This window comes from Melospiza georgiana, chromosome 6 (genome assembly GCF_028018845.1).
Source record: "Melospiza georgiana isolate bMelGeo1 chromosome 6, bMelGeo1.pri, whole genome shotgun sequence".
In the NCBI taxonomy this organism is placed as follows: Eukaryota; Metazoa; Chordata; class Aves; order Passeriformes; family Passerellidae; genus Melospiza; species Melospiza georgiana.
Window position 1 is genome coordinate 44,152,256 of NC_080435.1, and position 18,549 is coordinate 44,170,804.

An 18,549-nucleotide genomic window follows, 5' to 3' on the forward strand; every position below is an offset into this window, starting at 1 on the left:
AAGCTAAGGGAAAAAAAAAATCAGATGTTTAGGGTCATCTGGAGGCCATAAAAGGGAAGGAGAGGATGACCTTGGTGTCTTGTTTTCCTCATGTGACCAATTAAGCTGTTTGTTTTGGTCTTGTTTAAATATCTGTAACTAAGTTTTCTTTTCCCAGACAACTGGATACTGACCTGCCCTTTCTCCTGGAAAAGTCCTGACAGAAGCATGAAGTGGCAGGAAATGAAAAAAGAAAACAGTTTACCCTGCCCTGTATGCACAGAGACTTCAGCAGAACTCATTTTAAAATTTCTTTTTCTTTTTAATTTCAAGAGGAAGAAAGATATGAAAGAAGGCAAGAAAATGGACTGTTTCAGCAGTACAGATACGTGGGAGAATTACACCATTATTTTAAGATGGATTTCCTCTAGTACCCTACTGCCCTGTGACAAATATAATTCTTAAAATCCATTTAGTACCAGACAGCAAAACTAGCACTTTAAAATGGATAGTAATCATTATAAGCCCAGAAAAGCATCCGAATACTGTGCATTGAGGGTTACACAACTTTCCCATGACAGGAATTTTCTAGAGACTTCCCAGTTTGGTAAATAAAAGAGATTGTGTTGACTTATCAGGGTTATCACGCCCTTTAGACAAGCAGCCTGAAAGATAAGAAAGGCAGTCTGAGTAACTAATAACTTCAAAAATATTCAGAATAGAGGCATTTTGAGGATGCATATGTTAGGTTAAAAAAGAAAAAGAAAAAGATAGAATTTTGCATTCTTTCGACATTCAAAGATCCTCAATCCCACCCCTTGACCTAAATGCCTGTACAGAATTATGAATCATGTATAGCTAACACCTGTGCAGACTATGTGGAAAAAATACTTCATCCACAAACTTCACCTCTCATTCACTCTCCAAAATCCTCCTTCAAGAAAGACCTAAGCCCATCCCAGTGTGAACCCATGGGCCTCAGCCAGCACAACACCAGTGCCACTGTGCATTCAGTTAACACAACGACGCTGCAATCTGCAGAACCACCACAGAGGTAAATCTCTGCAGAGGAACCATTTGAATTGTGGGTAACCCTGAATCCTCTCTGTACCAAAGCAGCCAGCACCACTATTTAAACACTGCAGTGAGTACTCTGCAAGTGAATTTCAGAGTGTTCCTTCCTGTTCTTCAGAAATCTCAAACATCTCTGGCTATTCCTAGAGGAATGAACTTTGGAGCCTACTAGGACTAAGAACAAATGGATCTTCTAAACTCTAAGTGAGCTACAATTAAAGCAAAAGTTTATGCTGCACAGCCCAAATAAGAGCAGACGGAAACACATTTCTTGGAACAAGATATTACCAGGCCAGACCAGCAACCTTTTTCTGTCTACACTAAAAGGATTGTTTAGATTGTTACTTCTGGATTTGTGTTATTATGTGCACTAAGCATTTAGTGCTGAAGTGGTTAAAAAAAGTAAGCTAATTTATCAGATTTTTGGTATAAAAAAAAAAAGAAGTGAATCAGAAGTTTGTTTGTTTCCTACTATTACACAGTAAATACAATGTTTTACTTATTCACCCCCATGATCCTTACCATCAATTCCAAGGCAGTGACCTGACCATGAGGAAAAAAACCTCTCTAAGAAGCTGAAATTTCTGTTTCAGGTGTCCCTTTTTCACATTACAGTTTCACAGTGGTGCATGTAAATATGAGTGGCAAGCAGGTGACAGTTATTTCCAGGTCTCCAGGAGGCAGAGATCATAGAGCTGGAACAAAACTCTGTGTCTCTTTAGTCCCCTCAGTGTTTTGATTATACAAGCCCTTCTGAAAACTGATGAAGGTTTATTCTAAAATGACAGAACTGCTTTGATAACTAGAAACCTCTTATTTCAAAACTATGTGAATTCACAGACTACAGCCATTCCTTCTTGTGATGTGATTACACATCTGTCCTTTTGAACAACTCCACTCCAGCAACAAATGAAAGGAATAGCATTGTCCTTCTCCCTTTATCTTGGTAAACCAAAATCATGTATTTGAGAAGGACACACATAATTATCCAGAAGTCTGTCACCCAGCACCTTGTACAATGAGCCCTCACTTTAGGAGGGACCTTTACACACTTTGTGAGTACAAACACCAACAGTACTGATGTTGGTATGTAGAAACGTTTGTGCCACTATTGATGCTTAGAAGTATCTGTAATGGATTTCAGAAATATCTGTAATTGCACGGTGTTTTTGCAAACATACCATTCCAAGTATTTAATTACTCGTGTTTGGACAGCAAACTCAAACAGTTTCTCAGTAGATTTCAACTCTGCTGAGAAGAAACAGCTTGGCACAGTTAATAATTTTAAGCACTAAGGTCATTTCTCCAATTGCTTCAAGTTACATCCATATGATGCAGGCTGCAGTTGGCTTTCTGATCACTACCTAGAGTTACTAGGTTACAGTTATATGGGAAAACAGGAGAAAAAAGAATAAAAATATGAGAATGAAATTCAGTAGTTTGCTTTCTTGTTTTCCAATTATATATCAATAGCAAGCTTGTGCTAAGTGCATAGTCTCTATTGCCTTACATGGCAATACTATTGAAAAAAATCCTGTAATCCATGCAGTGATTCTGTTTTTCTTGCTTATACCTTCCCTTACAGTTCCAGGAACTGAAATATTGACTGGTTACAGTGGCTTGCATTTGGTTTTGTAGGAGACCATTGTGGGAAAATAAGTAGACAAGCTGTTAAATTTCACTTAGAAAAAAAAAAGAAACTAAGCCAATGGGACCGTAAGAAAAGGAAAGACTCTGAGCAGGGCTTTTCTTGTAACAAACAAGCTTCACTCCCACCAGGAAAGCCTCAAGGAAAAATAAGTAATTTTATCTTGACCATGTGTTTGGCAAACCTGTACAGATGAAACTATTCTGGTAGCACGAAGTGAGGAATGATTGCTGCCTTGGGAAAATTTCCAAGTGAGAGAGAGCTCATGGTTCTTCCTCTCAGCTTGGCCTGTAAATAAACACTGACCATCAGCACATCATGAGCTGAATAATAAACAAACTCCAAATTGCAACTCTGTTCTCCAGCATCAAAAGGCAGTCCCAAGTACTTCAAGGTGCAACAGCATAAACAAAACACAGTGCTAAACAACAGGAAAATAAACCAAAACAATGAACTTGAGAAACCAAATGAAATAAAGGAAGTGGATTTAGATATCATTCTTTCTGAAAAAAATCATTTTATCAACCTCTGCCTAAATGCCTGAGGTAAGTTTACCTTATGAATGACCTAGATGATGACAGGAATAAAGTTACATTTGGTTGATTATGGTATTTGTAATATTGACAATATTTTCTCCACATACACAGCTCTGCAGCTTGTAAATTGCCCTGAGAGAGTCTCTGATAAAACTCTGTCTTAGATCAGTTTTACTTACTCTGATACATGCTCTTACATGAGCTCCATGACTTCAGATGCAGCTTACAAAACTCAGTCGTTACCTGGCGCGTGTAACGCACACACAACAGCAGAACAAACAAAAACTCACAATGTGAAAGGAAGCATTAGGGCCCAAAGGGAGACAAATGGATGTGCCTCATGGAACTCCTGCAGCCTCTCTGGGAGAAAGGATGGCTTTTCCCATTATGGGCTACACCTGAGTGAATGGTCACAAGAGCCTGCTGTGTCTGCAGAGCCAGAGCAAATCCCCCCTGTGCCATTACAAGGTAGGTCATTAGTGCTGTCTCCTGGTGATTTGGGACAGAGATGGGGCAAGGCTGAGTGAGGTACTGAAGGTGACTAGAGCTGTCTGGCACTCTGAATGACACATAAGCAGACTGGTGGTCTGCCTGAGCCCAGGACCCACTGTGGCCACCCCATTCCCAATTATTCCAGCAGATACAAAGTGATCTGCCTAAATCCACACGGCAAGTCCATGGCAGAAGCAGTGTTAAAGCTGAGATGACCTGGAATGACCTTATTTTCTCCAGCACAACCAGCACACATAAAAGCATATGCCACAAACACACATGCCAGGTTTCCTGGAAACTCCTAACTCAGTGACAGTAAGAGAGGAGAATCTGTACAGGATGCATTGGTAAGAAAGTCACAAGCGTCTCCCCCAGGAATATTTGTGTCAAGGCTAATATCTGGAAGGTCAACAGCTGCTGTTTTCTCTGCACCAAAATCTATCTGCCACAGAGGCTCCTCTGTTTTCCACAGAGAGAGGACACCTAAAATGCTCTCCTGCAGGCAAAACCAGCATATTTAGGCAGTTCAGAAGGCAATAATGTCTCTCCTGCCAAGGGCATGCCTCAGAAATAGTTCATGGATGCTGGATGCCTCATAATGAGAGACAGAGATTCAAAGTCTGATGCTGGAGATAAATTGTACAACCTCCTCTATTACTTGTACTCCTAAAAGCGTGAGAAATGTAGAAAGACACTGTAGAAGACCAGCAGTGCAAAACAAAATAGGAATTTTTATGTATTTTTATTTATTTTTACTATTAGAAGAAATATAAAGCAGGCTAAAACCAAGGGAGGATGTGAGACAAAATGTTTGACAGTGATAGTTCACATCACCAGTCACAGCAGGAAAAGAGAAGTTCTGCATCTCAGGACTTTCAGTATAGCTCACTCTGGGTACATGATTCATTCAAAGCGTAACTGAAGCCATGTAATTGCATGGGAACTTGAAGGACAACTTCCCAAACTGCCAAGCTTTCAACTCAAACTAGAATCTGAGGCAACAATCAGAAAAATGCTTCTCTAACCATACAGAGCAACAGCGCAATAAAACTAGACTGGGACAAGATCACAGGAAAAAGGCAATGTGTCAATTTGTTTAGCAGAACATTTGCATCTCTAAAATCTGGCACTTCTTCCCCCGCCCCTTCCCCCCCAGTCAATACTTTATAAACAGGAGAAAAAACAGAAGAAAAACCCACAAATTTAAGATTTTTCCTCCCAAAGACTAGAATAGCTCAGGTTTTACTTTGTTCAGCAAAATTCTCTTGGTAATCATAATAGACAACAGGAAATGTAAACGCAGTAAGGGAGGAGAAGTTGCTAACATCCCCTTAGGAAAGGGTGGGTTCAGGGTCCTTGCTACTCTTGTTTTCTCAAGGCCTTCACAGGGCAGAAGTCCAAAGCAGCACCCAGATCCCAGACTTCAACACCTGCCCACTGTGTGTGCCACAGATTCTTCTCTGCTTCAAGATGGTGACTTTGGAGTGGTCACAACTATTGCACAACACAATACTATAAAATTGATGCTCCAGTCCACAGTATGTGCAGGGAACTGTGTTTAAGAATTTATTTCTTCTTTCAAACCTCAAAAAGTGAGTAATACAAGGAATGTGTGTTTCAGAAGAAAATTCCCACTGAGTGACCTGGTTTGCACATCTGACATTGACGCTTTCATATGTTCTCACTCAAATTCTGCAGACAAGCTAGCCAGATGTATTCCATTACCAAACCCTCCAAAAGCTCCTGTATTTTATTTGCTGTTGTGATGATGATAAAAGTGTTTTTTAAAGTTATCTCAGTAAAACAAAAAGCACAATGTTCTACAACTAATCACTGTAGAGCCAACTGTGCCATCGCAGCCTGACATCACTGAAGACAGCCATCAAAAAGTGAACACAGCTCATAAAATCCTATCTACTCTCCTCCTTCTGTGCTGGGACTAATGACAAAAGAAACAGGGAAGGGAGGAAGCTATCATAAGTTTACTGGAATATCATGCTGGATGAACAACAGTCTTTCAGAAAACACACAGCCTGGCTTGTATGAAATGTCCTCCTGTTGTGACAGATATTAACTTTCCAGCACTGCTTATATGCATTGCAACAAATTACTGCATTTCAAATATCCACTGTACAACTCAAAAGCTGATCCTGCTTCCATCAGTAAGGATGGTAATTCCATTGTGGAGTATTTCACCTGCACAAATGAAATCACGGCTTTATTTTCTGATTACAAATAAGTTAAATGCTAGAAGATGGGTAAAAACATCTTCAGTGAAGATGGTAGGTACAATTATTTGCCATCAATCAGCATCAGTTAAACTCTCATTTTGACTAAGCTGGGGGAAGAGGAAAAAAGAAACCCCAAAGAAAAAAAAAAATCTCCAAGAAAGAAAGAAGTCAAGGCCTCAAACACTAGCCACATTCAAGCAAGGAGGAACTGAATTCTGTAGAGAGATGCTTCACTGGAGGCTGTATGCCTGCAGAGAGGATGGGCATTGATCCGTCTGAGCTGTGAGTATGTGCAGAATGGGAGAACAGATTCAGAGTGAGAGAAAAACACAGAATCCAACTGTGCAAGCATCAGGAAGACAAGGACTATTGAGGAAGTGATGCAGCCCTGAATGAAAGCAAAGAAGTTTTCTTGAGTTGAATGTTGGCTCAAAAGGGTGATTAGGAACACTGAGCGAGAAAGTCATCTTCTGTTCAAGCCTTCTCTGTATATCCATGTAGCTAACAACTAATTACATAAATTTATCTATAATAGTATTTCTATGTGACATCTTTTATAACTTCTAATCTGTATCAGCAGCACCCTTCCAATGAAGAGTTTAAAAAGGGGTTTTTGTTATAAAGGAGATCCTTCTTGATTGTTATAGATAAAGGCAACATTAAAACGTGAACTTGTCTCCCAGTTTAAGGAAACCCTACTTGACTATCTAAAGCCAGACAAAAAACAACACTCTGGAGGAGATAGAACAGGGAGCAAGTTTGCCCTAGCAGAAAATTCTTTCAATGATCCAACCGGTCTTTCCTCATTTCCAGTGTCTGAAGAGTCAAATGCAACTTAATGTGATGCCAGGACACTGCAGTCCTTCAGGGCAACCCACAAATATCATGTTTGTTGTCACTCTCTATTTCAGACAGCCTAAATATAGGCCCATTAGACATGATGGTTTAGCATGGCTACTCCTGTTTCAAGAGAATGAAAAAACAGCCCTAGGGAAAAAAAAAAAAAAAAAAAAAAAAAAAAAAAAAAAAAAAAAAAAGCTTGTGCAAAGATTGAATTTAAAGGTACCCAGTTTTTAATAAAATATTACCAAAAATATATCTGAAGTAGAAACAAAGTTCCTGACAAGTTAAGTTCATACACAGTACAAAAAGTGTTTGCAATGGTACTAATGCATTTGTGCCTAATTGTATTTGTTTAGTTGTCAAAACATAAGAAAGTTTTGAACTTTTGAACAAAACATAGAAAGTCAAAACATAAGCACGGTATACTAGCCTGATGTAGAACAGACGGTATGAGAAAATCCTTCACTTTTTGTTGTTCAGTTTTATTGAGGTTTTGGGCTGTTTTGTTTTTACTAACACACACTAATAAGTGGTAGTCTATGGTAGCACCCCAATGATAGTGCCTGTGAGACAGCAGGCAGCCTTTTGCATTCCAAAAGAGGAATCCAAGACACAGGGCCAGCTATCTAGGGGAGATCTTTTAAGTGATGCAGAGGTACATGGGGTGAGAGATGCAGGCCCCTCTTGCATATGGAGGCAGCAAGGCACTGGTATTTTATTACACTCAGTGTTTTGCTGAGGAAGCTGCAACAGGGAGACAATGCAAGTCTGATACCAACTGCAGGGAGGAGGACTGGTTGCACCTCATGCTAAAAGGCATCAAATAATTAATACCAACATTATTGCACGGCTTCCACGAGATCATCTTTTAATGGTCAGCTCCAAGCACATTCACATCAATAGCCTGGACTGGATACAGGGAGAATCGGCAAACTTTTCTGGGAAAAAAAGAGTTGAGTGCAGGTGTCAAGCTCTGAGCCTGTATGTAGTGTGGTAAGCTAATATAGCTGCCTCCATTCAGAGAGACTGAACAATTCAATTGCAGAGGTCAGAGTTGTGTTATTTAGGGGAGGAAAGCCCAGATCTGCCAAGTCTATTCTACCTCAGTTTTATCCTCTTCAGTGACACTTGAGATTCTGGCTGTGAATGCCCCCAAAGTAATCCATGCACAGATCAACTGAGCATTCCTCATGCTAAACTCATGCACTGGATAATTTAGGATAAATTTGGGAGCATGCACCTGATGCTTCCACCATGTATAATTTTTATATATAGAATGTAAGCTTTAGCCAGGTAAATACTTGAACTGTGGTGAACTTGAAACAACCTAGCAAGGATCAGAGAGAAAGGAGCATTCTGTTGGCAAGTTTCTGTCATTAGGAGCAGCTGGCAACTAAACAGCAACTAATCATTAAACTTCATGGGCCAAATTCTTCCTTACAGCTATTCAATTGAAACTGCTCTCTTAGAAAATAAACAGGCCTTGTGCTGTGGAGCTTGACGAGCTCTAATTTCAGCTTTGCAGCTAGTAATACTTTTCTCTTCAAAAATGCTTAGTAGATGTTTTTTCATGCATTTCCATCACCCACATAACCACAAAACCACCATGAAGTTCTGCAAAATAGTACCTTCTGTTCACCAGACGCCCCTGATTCAGATAGCAAAATTACTGTATCCTATAGCCACTCCCTATTTCAAAAGTAAATTGAAGATAATTCTTTCATTTCATTTCACAGCTGGCAAACCCAAGAGCCCACAGAGAGAACTGGTTTCTATAAACATTCATGTCTATAAGTGCCAACTAAAACTTGGCCTAAAAGAGCATAATAATGAATTAAGAAACAGCTCAGCAAAAAGACATCCTTTTTCTCTAGCTCACCGGGCAGGTCTGCTGGCCCTTGGACCAGGAGCTCCACTTTGAATCTCAGCTCTGGAGCACACTGACTGCTCTTTGAATATCATCATAGTTTTTAACTACTAGAGCACCTCTGTAGGCTCCTGAAGCACACTGGTCAGTTCTGCCCTCTGTTTCAAGCTGAAGGAGTTGTGCTGAGACATTTAGTTCGGTTACCTTAATAAAGCAAGATGAATCACACCTCCTTTAACTCCAGCCACCCAGTCAGACATCTGAGGCTCTGCTTATAGCCAGGAGAAGGAGCACAACATCTCCAGAGGGTCCTTTGCCTGATCCAATGAGGTGAATCCCCCTCCAAGAAGAATATGGTAACTAACTTAGACTTGCATGTCTTTTTCACATCTAAGGGTGTAAACTTCAAGGAAGTCTTACACACATTTCTAGACATTTCACTGAAGGTGACTGACAAACCTTACATTATCACTGCTAAAAAATATTTTCAGCATTATGGGAAGTATTTCCTGTCAAAAAACCAGCTATTGAAGAATTCTCATGATTGATGAGAGCAAAAGCTCTTTAATTTTATAGTTTCACTTCAGAAACTCTATCTCTATAGAACTGATGTATAAGAAAGCTATACATTCCAATAACCAACTTCTTTTAAGATACCTTCCTATTTAAAAAGCAGTGTTTGTTTCTATGTTTATCTAAGGGACACACATTGTCCTAGCATTGATGTCTGCTATTAAGTCTTTCAGTATCGTTCTAAGATGTTAATTCTTTTTCTTGTATTTTTTTTTCTGTCAATATATAATAATGATTATACCAAATTTAAAACTGAGTTATCAAGTTGGTCAAGAGACTATATCCTAAGTTTACACTAGTAAACAGCATAAAACTTTAACAATAGGAGCTGAGTGGTAGAGTGAAATACTTAGCTTTAAGGGCACAGCTTTCACACTACCTTTTTTGTGGTTTTTACTAACAATTATCTCCAAAATGATCCTGTAGACTGAATTTGCATTAGCACTTGGAGTACATTAAATGAACTCCTCTTTCTGCTCAGTTTTATCCCAAACAGAATCAGTTTATGTGCATCTTTGTTTAGATGCAGAAATGCATGTGGTCAGGACATTCATTTTAAAAGGGTATTCCTACTTTAAATAATGTACTCATGTATTTTCACCTATAGTTTTTTCAGAAAAGAAGAGAAATCTGGAACACTGCTGGGTGTTCCCTGGTATTTTCACAGGACTGTGTCTTTTAAATTTTTTCAATCATAATTTCTGACATTTTACTTCCTTTTCAGTTTTGAAAAAAATAGGATGTTCCACACCATTCACCTTATTTGAACATTCAGAAGACAGTGAAAATTGATGGCAGAAGTCAATAGGGGATACATAATCCCTTCCTGGGAAGCAGTCTCACCCACATAGACACATGTAGACGGATTTCTGGGCCTGTTTAAGGTCCTGGTGAATCTTTCACACCTACATGGAGCAAAGATTTAATCCCTGAAGTTTCCAGATGTACAAGCTGAGTTGTAAGGCTTCTAATTTCCTAGGACTCAAATTCTCGTGGTCATAATTACAGCTATAGTCTTGAAGAGAACACATGCTCATACCCAACACATACAATGACAGGCATTCCTTCCTTGAGGTTAACCACTTGTGAAGTTATTACATCCATTAGCAGAGTTCACAATCCTCGAAGAGAACATCTGTCATGATGGACTCAAAAGAAATGCACTAAGACATCTGAGGACAAAATAACCTGGTTTTGCAGTTGAATACTTTTTTTTTTTTTGGGTAACGCAACCAATAGCTGAGATAAACTGGCCAAGAATTGCCTTTTGAAGGTTGTCTTTTCCTAGCTGAGTTTAAGTGATTGTCTTTGTTAAACGCAACTTTTAGATGGCAAAGATTATGTTAGAAGACCGCCACCACCACATGAATCCTTATAGTTCTATAGCTTAGTTCCTCATACCTGTTTGGTTTTCCAGCTTCCAGAGAAAGCTGATGGTGTTGCAAAGACAGCCTTTAACAGGGCTTCAACAACTCAAAATTGATTCTGTTAGCTTACTGCACAAAGCCTCAGTGCAGTACCTGGTTGAAAGCTGCATGAAGAAAGGGTACTACCAGGAGCCAAGTGTCAGAGCAGGAGAGCCCACAAGCCATGACCTTACGGCTGATGCCATCTTGGAAACTGTCTCACAGACTGGAAAAGTCACTGCTTCAGGGGCAACAGAAGCCTTGCAGAGCAAAACACCTTGAGAGGTTTGTAACACACTTAGATACCAATTCTCATCTTCACTTGCTGATGCCAGACTTGAGATAGCTGAAAATTATGGACTCTATAAACATGGTGTGTTTAGCCCACTCACAATATGGTTGTAACCCACACACAGTCTGGGTTTCCCAACCAGGGAACTGTACCAGCTGCTAGTTCTTCACAAGATAGGTGGCAAAGCAGCACAAACAAGGACTCGACATGGGGAGTTGGCCACTACTGAGATGTTGCTGTTACCTTTTTACCTTGCATCCCTTGGACTGTAATCTAAATCAACCTCACAGAGTATTAATTGTGCCACTGAGGTAGTGAGGGATACAAGGAACTCAAGGAAAGCTCTGCAGTTAAAAACCAAGGGATGCTGTTCTGTTCCTAATGATAACGAAGGACACAAATTATAAGAGCGTACAACTAGTCAGAACTGAGATACACTGCATCATGTGGCAGAAAAAAAATCTGACCCTTTCTTCTTACTGGAAAGTTTAATGGTTATGCTCCTGATGACACTGATATTTTAAAAATAATTTAAAAACCAAAACTATAAAAGAGCAGAGTTGCCAGCTGTATTCCTACATATAAGGAAATCTGTATGTTAGATCTGCTAGGAAGTTACTGCTACTCACTTTGTACTTTAAAGCATCATAGGAATATAATGAAAAGCCATTAATAATATACAGAAAAGGTCAAAGATTTACCTGAAAAAAGCATCACATAACAAAGTAATTCATAGGGAACACTGCTTTAAATTATAATCAATCAAATCTGAAAATTCTTGGTGAAGAGACAACTTAGAAGAATTGAATTAAGAAATGAAGTACTTAGGAAAGTCCAATGTGTTGTATAATCTTGCATAATACATCTCATAGAGATGTGGGAAGCTGCTCTTTAAGCTTTTTGGTGATAACACAAACTTTATTAAAATAAACCTGTTTATCTGGACAATATTAAGGCAAAGTCCAGATCTCACTTGTCTGTGTAATGCAAGGTATGTTTCCATCCCCTTGGCAGAGCAGAAGCAAAAAACAGAGTCACATGCCAGAATTAGCGAACACAATCATTTTCCAAGTAACCTGTAGTTTGAAATTTACTTGCCCAGACTGGTAATTTGCAAAATACACATTTCACAGGAGACAAGAATGATTCACATCTGATTCACAAGAAATGTCAATGTTTGCCAAATTTTTGCCTTGACAATACTAAAAGCGCCCTCAAACCAATACTGCAATATTATCCTACGGATATTCCCAGCAAAAGGCACAACTACAGTATGAGAAGACACAAGCTGCAAAGCATCACCCGATCTACTCAAGCAGTCGAGCATTTTTAAAACTTTTGTGTCTCTGGAAACCTGAAGTCTCAAACAGATTAAGCCATAGGAAAGAAAAAATGAGAAAAGCTGAGGCTGATTACAATAAATTAATCCACAAAACAATTAACAAAAATCAATAGAGAAAAGTGGAGATGCAGCACAAAAAGAATACTTAACACATGAACTAAACAAATGGGCAGAGAGAAGGCTGTCTGATCGTATATCAACACAAAAATCCACTTTGCATGGAAATGTGTAATTTGAGCATTTTAAACCTACAATTTAACATAGCGTATTCAAACGCGACAACAGAAAGATGAGAGACAGATTTCTGTTTGCCTTGCAATATCTGAACCGCAGAAAAGCGTTTCAAAAGCAGCATAATTCAGCGGACACAAGCAAGAAAAAAATCCAAACCATGAGTAATTACATGGAGCAGCTGAGGGGTAGGTGGATACGAGCAGCTTCCCCGCGCTGCTGCTAATGAGCGTTAACCCTTCCGCAGCCGAGGAGCAGCGACCCGCTCGCAGGCGCACAGCCGCGCAAACCGAGGGCGGCCGGCTGCCCGGCACGGTCCGCGGAGAGCGGCCCTGAGGGAGCCCGGCACCGAGGGGAACGGGTCCGCACTCGGTACGCAGGGTCGCGGCCGGGAGCGGTGCCGCGACCCCGGCCGGGGAAAGGGCCGGAGCGCGGAGGGGAACCTCAGGCGGCCCCGCTCCGCACGCACCGAGGGGCAGGCGGCGGCCCCGGCTCCGCCGGCAGGGCCACCTGCCTTCGCTTTAGGGCTCCTCGGCTCCAGTTTCTGAAGTGCTCCGACCGCGCCAGCGCTGCCCGCCAGCCCCGAGCCGCGGCCCCCCTCCCTGGGGCTCCGAAGGCAGAGTACGGGCCCCATCCTGCTCCCCGCGGTTCCCCGGCCCCGCGCACCTACCGCCGGCCGCTGCTCCGCGGGCGCTGCGATCGCCCTCCCAGCGCGATCATCCCCGGCCCGGCCCGCCCGCGCCGCCGCCATTGGGCGCTCCCCGGAGGCGGCGGCGCCGCATTGGCCGGGCCCGCCCCGCCCCGCACGGAGCCGGCCCCAGCCCCGGCCCCGGCCCCGCTGCCCGCCCGCCCCGCAGCGCCCGCACCGCGCACAGGTGGCGGCCGAGCGGCCGCCTCGTCCCGCACACGCCCAGCGCTGATCCCTCCCAAGTTCCTTAGGGCCCGCTTCTAAGTACGATTCAAAGGCAACGGACTTCAGCGTTTCTGTTCGCCCACGGGCAAAAATAAATAGCAATGTGCAAATAACAATCGATAATGCAAACAAAATATCCTTCTGCTCGGGGTTATTCAGCGGGCATGCTTAAATACAACGCTATTTTTTTGTAACTGGTGAATTCGCGTGCACGCTTTTAACACAAATTAACCTCACTTCTTCTGTTGGACCCTGATGAATTTCGCAGATTATGGATTATGCAAGTATAAGAAAGTTAATACAATGCCTATTAACCAAATTGTGCTTAAGCTGTTAAACTGTAAGAGTATTACAAACCTAATAATACAAATTGTATGGTAATATTAATCTTATTTCTGCCTTTAAATAGTTCAGAGAGCAATCTGCATATGAAAATGTCTTTATGGAGAAATTAACTTGCAACCCCAGTACCATTCCGAGACTCCAGCTGAAAGGAAGTTTATGCAAAATGAACATGTGCACCATTAGCCCAAACGTGTGCGCAGGTGTGTACATTTACAGCCATTAGCAGGTTCACAGAGCGACTCTGGAGAGCTGAGGGAGTAGCAAGTCACCAAAGAGCTTCCTAGAAAATTGAACCTTGCAAGCTGACAAATGTTATTGACCATTTGCAATAAACATGATAATAACAGCCTTAATTAGGAATGGAGACTGACTGTAAAAAGAAAAAAAAAAAAAGGAAAATGGCAGTTTTATTTTTCTCTGAGTGAACTAAAGAGTTTTAAAAAGTGCAAAACCACTGGGAAAATCTCAAATGCAAAGTGCAAGACAACCATGGGATTACAAGTGATGTTCCACTCAGCAGTTTGGCATGTCTGGTTCACCTGATTGTTTCGAAGGGGCTTTCTAAGGGGCCCTGGTGCAGAGCAGTGCGGGGACACACATTCCGGAGAACACCCGACCCGAAGCCCACAGCCCCCGCGGCACAAGCGGGGGACACGGCGTGCCCCAAAGCGCCGACACGAGTGCCAGCTAGAGGCGGCCGGGGGAAAATAGCACACGGCTCGCACATTCCCCAACGGGACTTGCTGACTCTGTTCATCCTGCAGTAGAAGATGTTGATTGCCCAGACAAAGCCGGTCACCTGGAAGATGTTTAGTTGAATCATCTGCCCAAATGGGTTTAGGCTGGCTGTCAGACTCATTTACATGTGTACAGGGCAAATTCAACAAGGACACGGATAGTTCTACTCAGGTACAATTGGTGTCTTTGTTTCTTCTCAGGATTGTTTTATGAGCCAAAAGAACTACAGATTAGTTTTCCAATTGTTGCCTTTTATCTTCCCCATCTTTAATAAATCCAGGATCCAGAATTACATTATTGACCTCTAGCGTACTGTACTATGAAAGATCCCGGCTAGAAAAGACTTGAAGGCCATCAATCCTTCCCTGGTTTTGATCAAGTTCTGAACCCCATTGCTCCTTCTGCCTTTTCCTCTTTGTTTTCTAAATAAAAGTAAAAGCTAATACAGAGTAACTTTTCACAACAGTATTTTAACTTATAATCACAAAGGCTAGTGACAGCTACCAATACTGTCACAAACAGTCCAACAGTTGCAGTGGTTGCTGTATCTCTCATTGCTAAAGCACAAAGCATGAAATGCCAGCAGTCAGGCTGTAATCACCAGAAACACATTTTCCGTCTTTGCTTTCATTTCACTCCAGAGCATATTTACTGATAGCCTTTAGATGGTTTAAGAGCTGAGGAAAGGGATGTTTCCTCATTTAAGTAGTCGTTAAAGGAAAAAGGCTTGCATATAATATTTTTTTTAGCACTTTGTCCTCTTTTACGCAGATTACCAGGCTTAAATTTGCTCTAGCATCAATTTTTCTGATATTAGGTAAATTGAAGTCCCTGTGTTAAGCATCCTTTTAAAAAGGAGGAATGGGACAGAGGTGGGGGCAGAGCAAAAACATGTGTTACAACATTTAATTCTTTTACACTATCTATTCCATCCAAATTAGGAACATCATTACCACAACATCACACAACTCTGTTTAGTACTATTCTGTTTGGACTTGAAAGAAATTTTTGCTTTATATTTCTGAAGTTCTTTTACTAGTAAGATCTGGAATGGAAGGAGTAGCAGATAACACACCTGATACGAGTTCTTAGATTTTCTTGAGTCTTCTCAGAATCAAAACCACAGAAAACACTTTTGGTCAGCCCTGCAATGGTCAGGCAGTTGAACTTAATGGTCATTACAAGTCCTTTTTTCCACTGAAATATTCTATTACATCAGAGCGTCAAACCCAAAGTTATCCTATTTAAATAAGTATATTCAATTTCTGGTTGAACATTGCTTTTCCTACAATTGAAAGAGAAGTTAGAATACACTTGAGTGTTTATCATCACCAAAGTAAAGACGTAGGGGAAAAAAAAAGAAAAAAAAAATTAAACCTACTCCGGAGTTTCTGATTTGCCTACTTGAAATAGTTTGGGTTTGAAGAATAAAGATTATATTCTTCCATTTTCTACAATATGACAATATTAACCATAAAAATACAGCATTCTATTCTTGATATTCTGACTGATGTTGAATATGTATTTATGATATAATTCCATAATTCTACAGGGTTAGAGCATGTGAAATCATAACTCTAAACACATGTACTGAGTAACTAAAGGCTAGAATGATCCCAGTTCTAATTTATTATGAATATACACATCACCTGACTTTTTGTTCTTTCAACTTGACAGCTAACTAGGATTTTTAATGTTAATATTTCATTATAAAGATATTAATAATTCATTATACCCTGGAAAATGATGCTATTTTATTCCAATACAAAACCATGATTCTCATGCAAGCTTTACTGCAAATTTAATTAAATTTGTCAGTTAACAGAATTCAATATATTTCATCGTACTGAATAAGGCAGTGTGACTTAACCCTTAGTGGTGTGCCAACAGAGGCTCCATTCAGAAGTGCACAGAAGCATTTTGAAATTTTCTTTACCTATCTGGACCTGCTTCCACAATTTAGTCTGTAATTCATATTCCCTTATACTGTATCACAAAGGAGTCTCACAGGAGAGCTACTTCTCAGCCAGTGAGCTGATATTGACACAGAGCAGCAAAAGAAAATAAATGTGTGGTGCCAAAAGATTGTTTGCTCAGCTCCCTTACCTCAGACCACCTGCACACACCTGCAGGGTCTTTGCTCCAGCTGCCACAGCCCAGCCTGGAAGATCACATCCTTCAGGAGAGATTTGTTTAACTGCACACCTCAGTAATGGCAAGATTAGTTTAAAACAATTATTGTTGGAACAAACGCACTATTTCCAGCATGGCAAGCCATCACCCTCACGTCCCCTTCACAGACAATATTTTCCCCATAGAAGGGCATTTCTCAATGACCAGACACCCTTGTTTTGCCATCTAACAGCAAACCAAATTACCAGTATCTGCAGAGCTCATTCTGCCTGCAATCTGAGCAACTGAAGAGTTTGCAGAATAGCAGTGCCAGGAATGTAATGGCTAGTCGAGAAATTTGGAAGCATCAAATGCTTATATTAAGCATAGAGAGAGCTAAAGGCTCAAACATACTCATTTTATGTAATTTGAAATCTTTCTTTTCTGGAGCTGCAAGAAAGTCTTTATGATTTAGCATTTAGAAATCCCAAGGAGACAGTGGAAATTAATATTTTATTTGCTGTGTTTAAATAAGGAATAGTATTTTAAAATGACAGAGAATATTGTTTGTTCTAGCAACTTTCACAGTGCCAAACGGAATTATTAAGACACTGGATCTGAAATCTTAAAGGGGTTTTATTTTTAGTTTACTTTTCTATTAGTTTTAGTAGTATTTACCATAGAGTTTTTCAGTTTTCAGCCAAAGGATTATTTGCAAACTGTTTATTCTAAACATGAGAGCTGTGATTATGATGCTGAACTAGTATCACCAGAAACATTCACAAATATTTTGTATCAACTTACCTTTTGGAACTGAACTAAGAATGACAAATGGAGTGAAGAGTGAACTTTTTGGCACTTGTAAACCCGAACATAACAATTAGGCCAATTTTTTGCAATTACATGTGCAAAAAACCTGAAGTATTTTTTGTGTCTCTACGGAGCTATTCAATGAATATGCAAGATAGAGTAAGCAAACAGTTAATATACAATGTTCAGTTTGTTAGCTGAGAGATTACATCAATGAAGAAATCCTTCTTTCTTGCCCGTTTTGAGAAGTTCCTACCTACTTGCACCCTTTGTCTTCCAAAAAATCATACTCCTAGAAGGAAACTCAGTAAGTTTTTAGTTTAGCAAAGAGGCAGGAAAAGCCAACACAGCTGTGTGCAGTGAGATCACATTTATCTCACTGGGTCTGAATTCTCTTACTAGAGTCACCTCCCTTCTGTGCAATGTTTCCCAGATTTCAACAACCAAGTCAAACACAGAATTATTTGTAAAAAATATGAAATCTTTAGTTAGGGATGAAAACTAGAGATGAAACTAAATACAACCTGAAGAGAATTAACTCAAGTCCTCCCGATCTCACTGCCCCAGTAATGAAGATAACAAAAATCACTTTGGAAAACTCACCAACATGTAGATTGTCAGGGTTTCACCCTTTGAATTCAAAGCTGGACAATTGTTCAAGGAGTACCTTTTTATATTGCAAATTTAGAACCCTTAAACTGGAACATTCCACATATTTCTTCAGTCATTTTAACATCGGCTAACAGAATGACTTCAAAGTCCATGAAGTGTGTTTGACTTTTTCACATCTCCCTTTTTAATATCAGCAATGCAAACTGACTTTTCCTTTAAAATTGCTGTTGACTAGATCTGGGAAATTTTCCAAATAGTAGTAGTGATAACAATAACAATAAATTATTTAGAAGACTAAATAAGACTAAAATATAGAAAATACAGCAACATAAAAAGCAAAACATAAAATGCCATTAATTAATAGAAGCTCTTTATATAGAAAATACAATATAATATTTCACATATTGCAAATATAGCAAAGCCTGGAGCCTAACAAACATTAAAGTAAGATTGGTCAGAAACTAACAACGTAACATTTTTAATTAGTCTTCAAGCTATTTGGATA

General features: G+C 40.2%; 1 protein-coding gene across 4 annotated transcripts in view; it reads right to left on the reverse strand.

Moving 5' to 3' along the window:
* STON2 (stonin 2) overlaps positions 1-13,460 on the reverse strand; it is a 68,034-nt gene extending 54,574 nt beyond the window's left edge. The window contains exon 1 of one of the 4 annotated variants that reach the window (XM_058025478.1): positions 13,381-13,460. The gene's annotated coding sequence lies outside the window, so the exon portion shown is untranslated. Of the gene's footprint in view, positions 1-12,686; positions 12,751-13,180; positions 13,256-13,380 lie in introns of those variants that run through there. The other 3 variants (XM_058025476.1, XM_058025477.1, XM_058025475.1) reach the window with 3 other exon arrangements.
* Between the last annotated feature and the right edge of the window lie 5,089 nt (positions 13,461-18,549).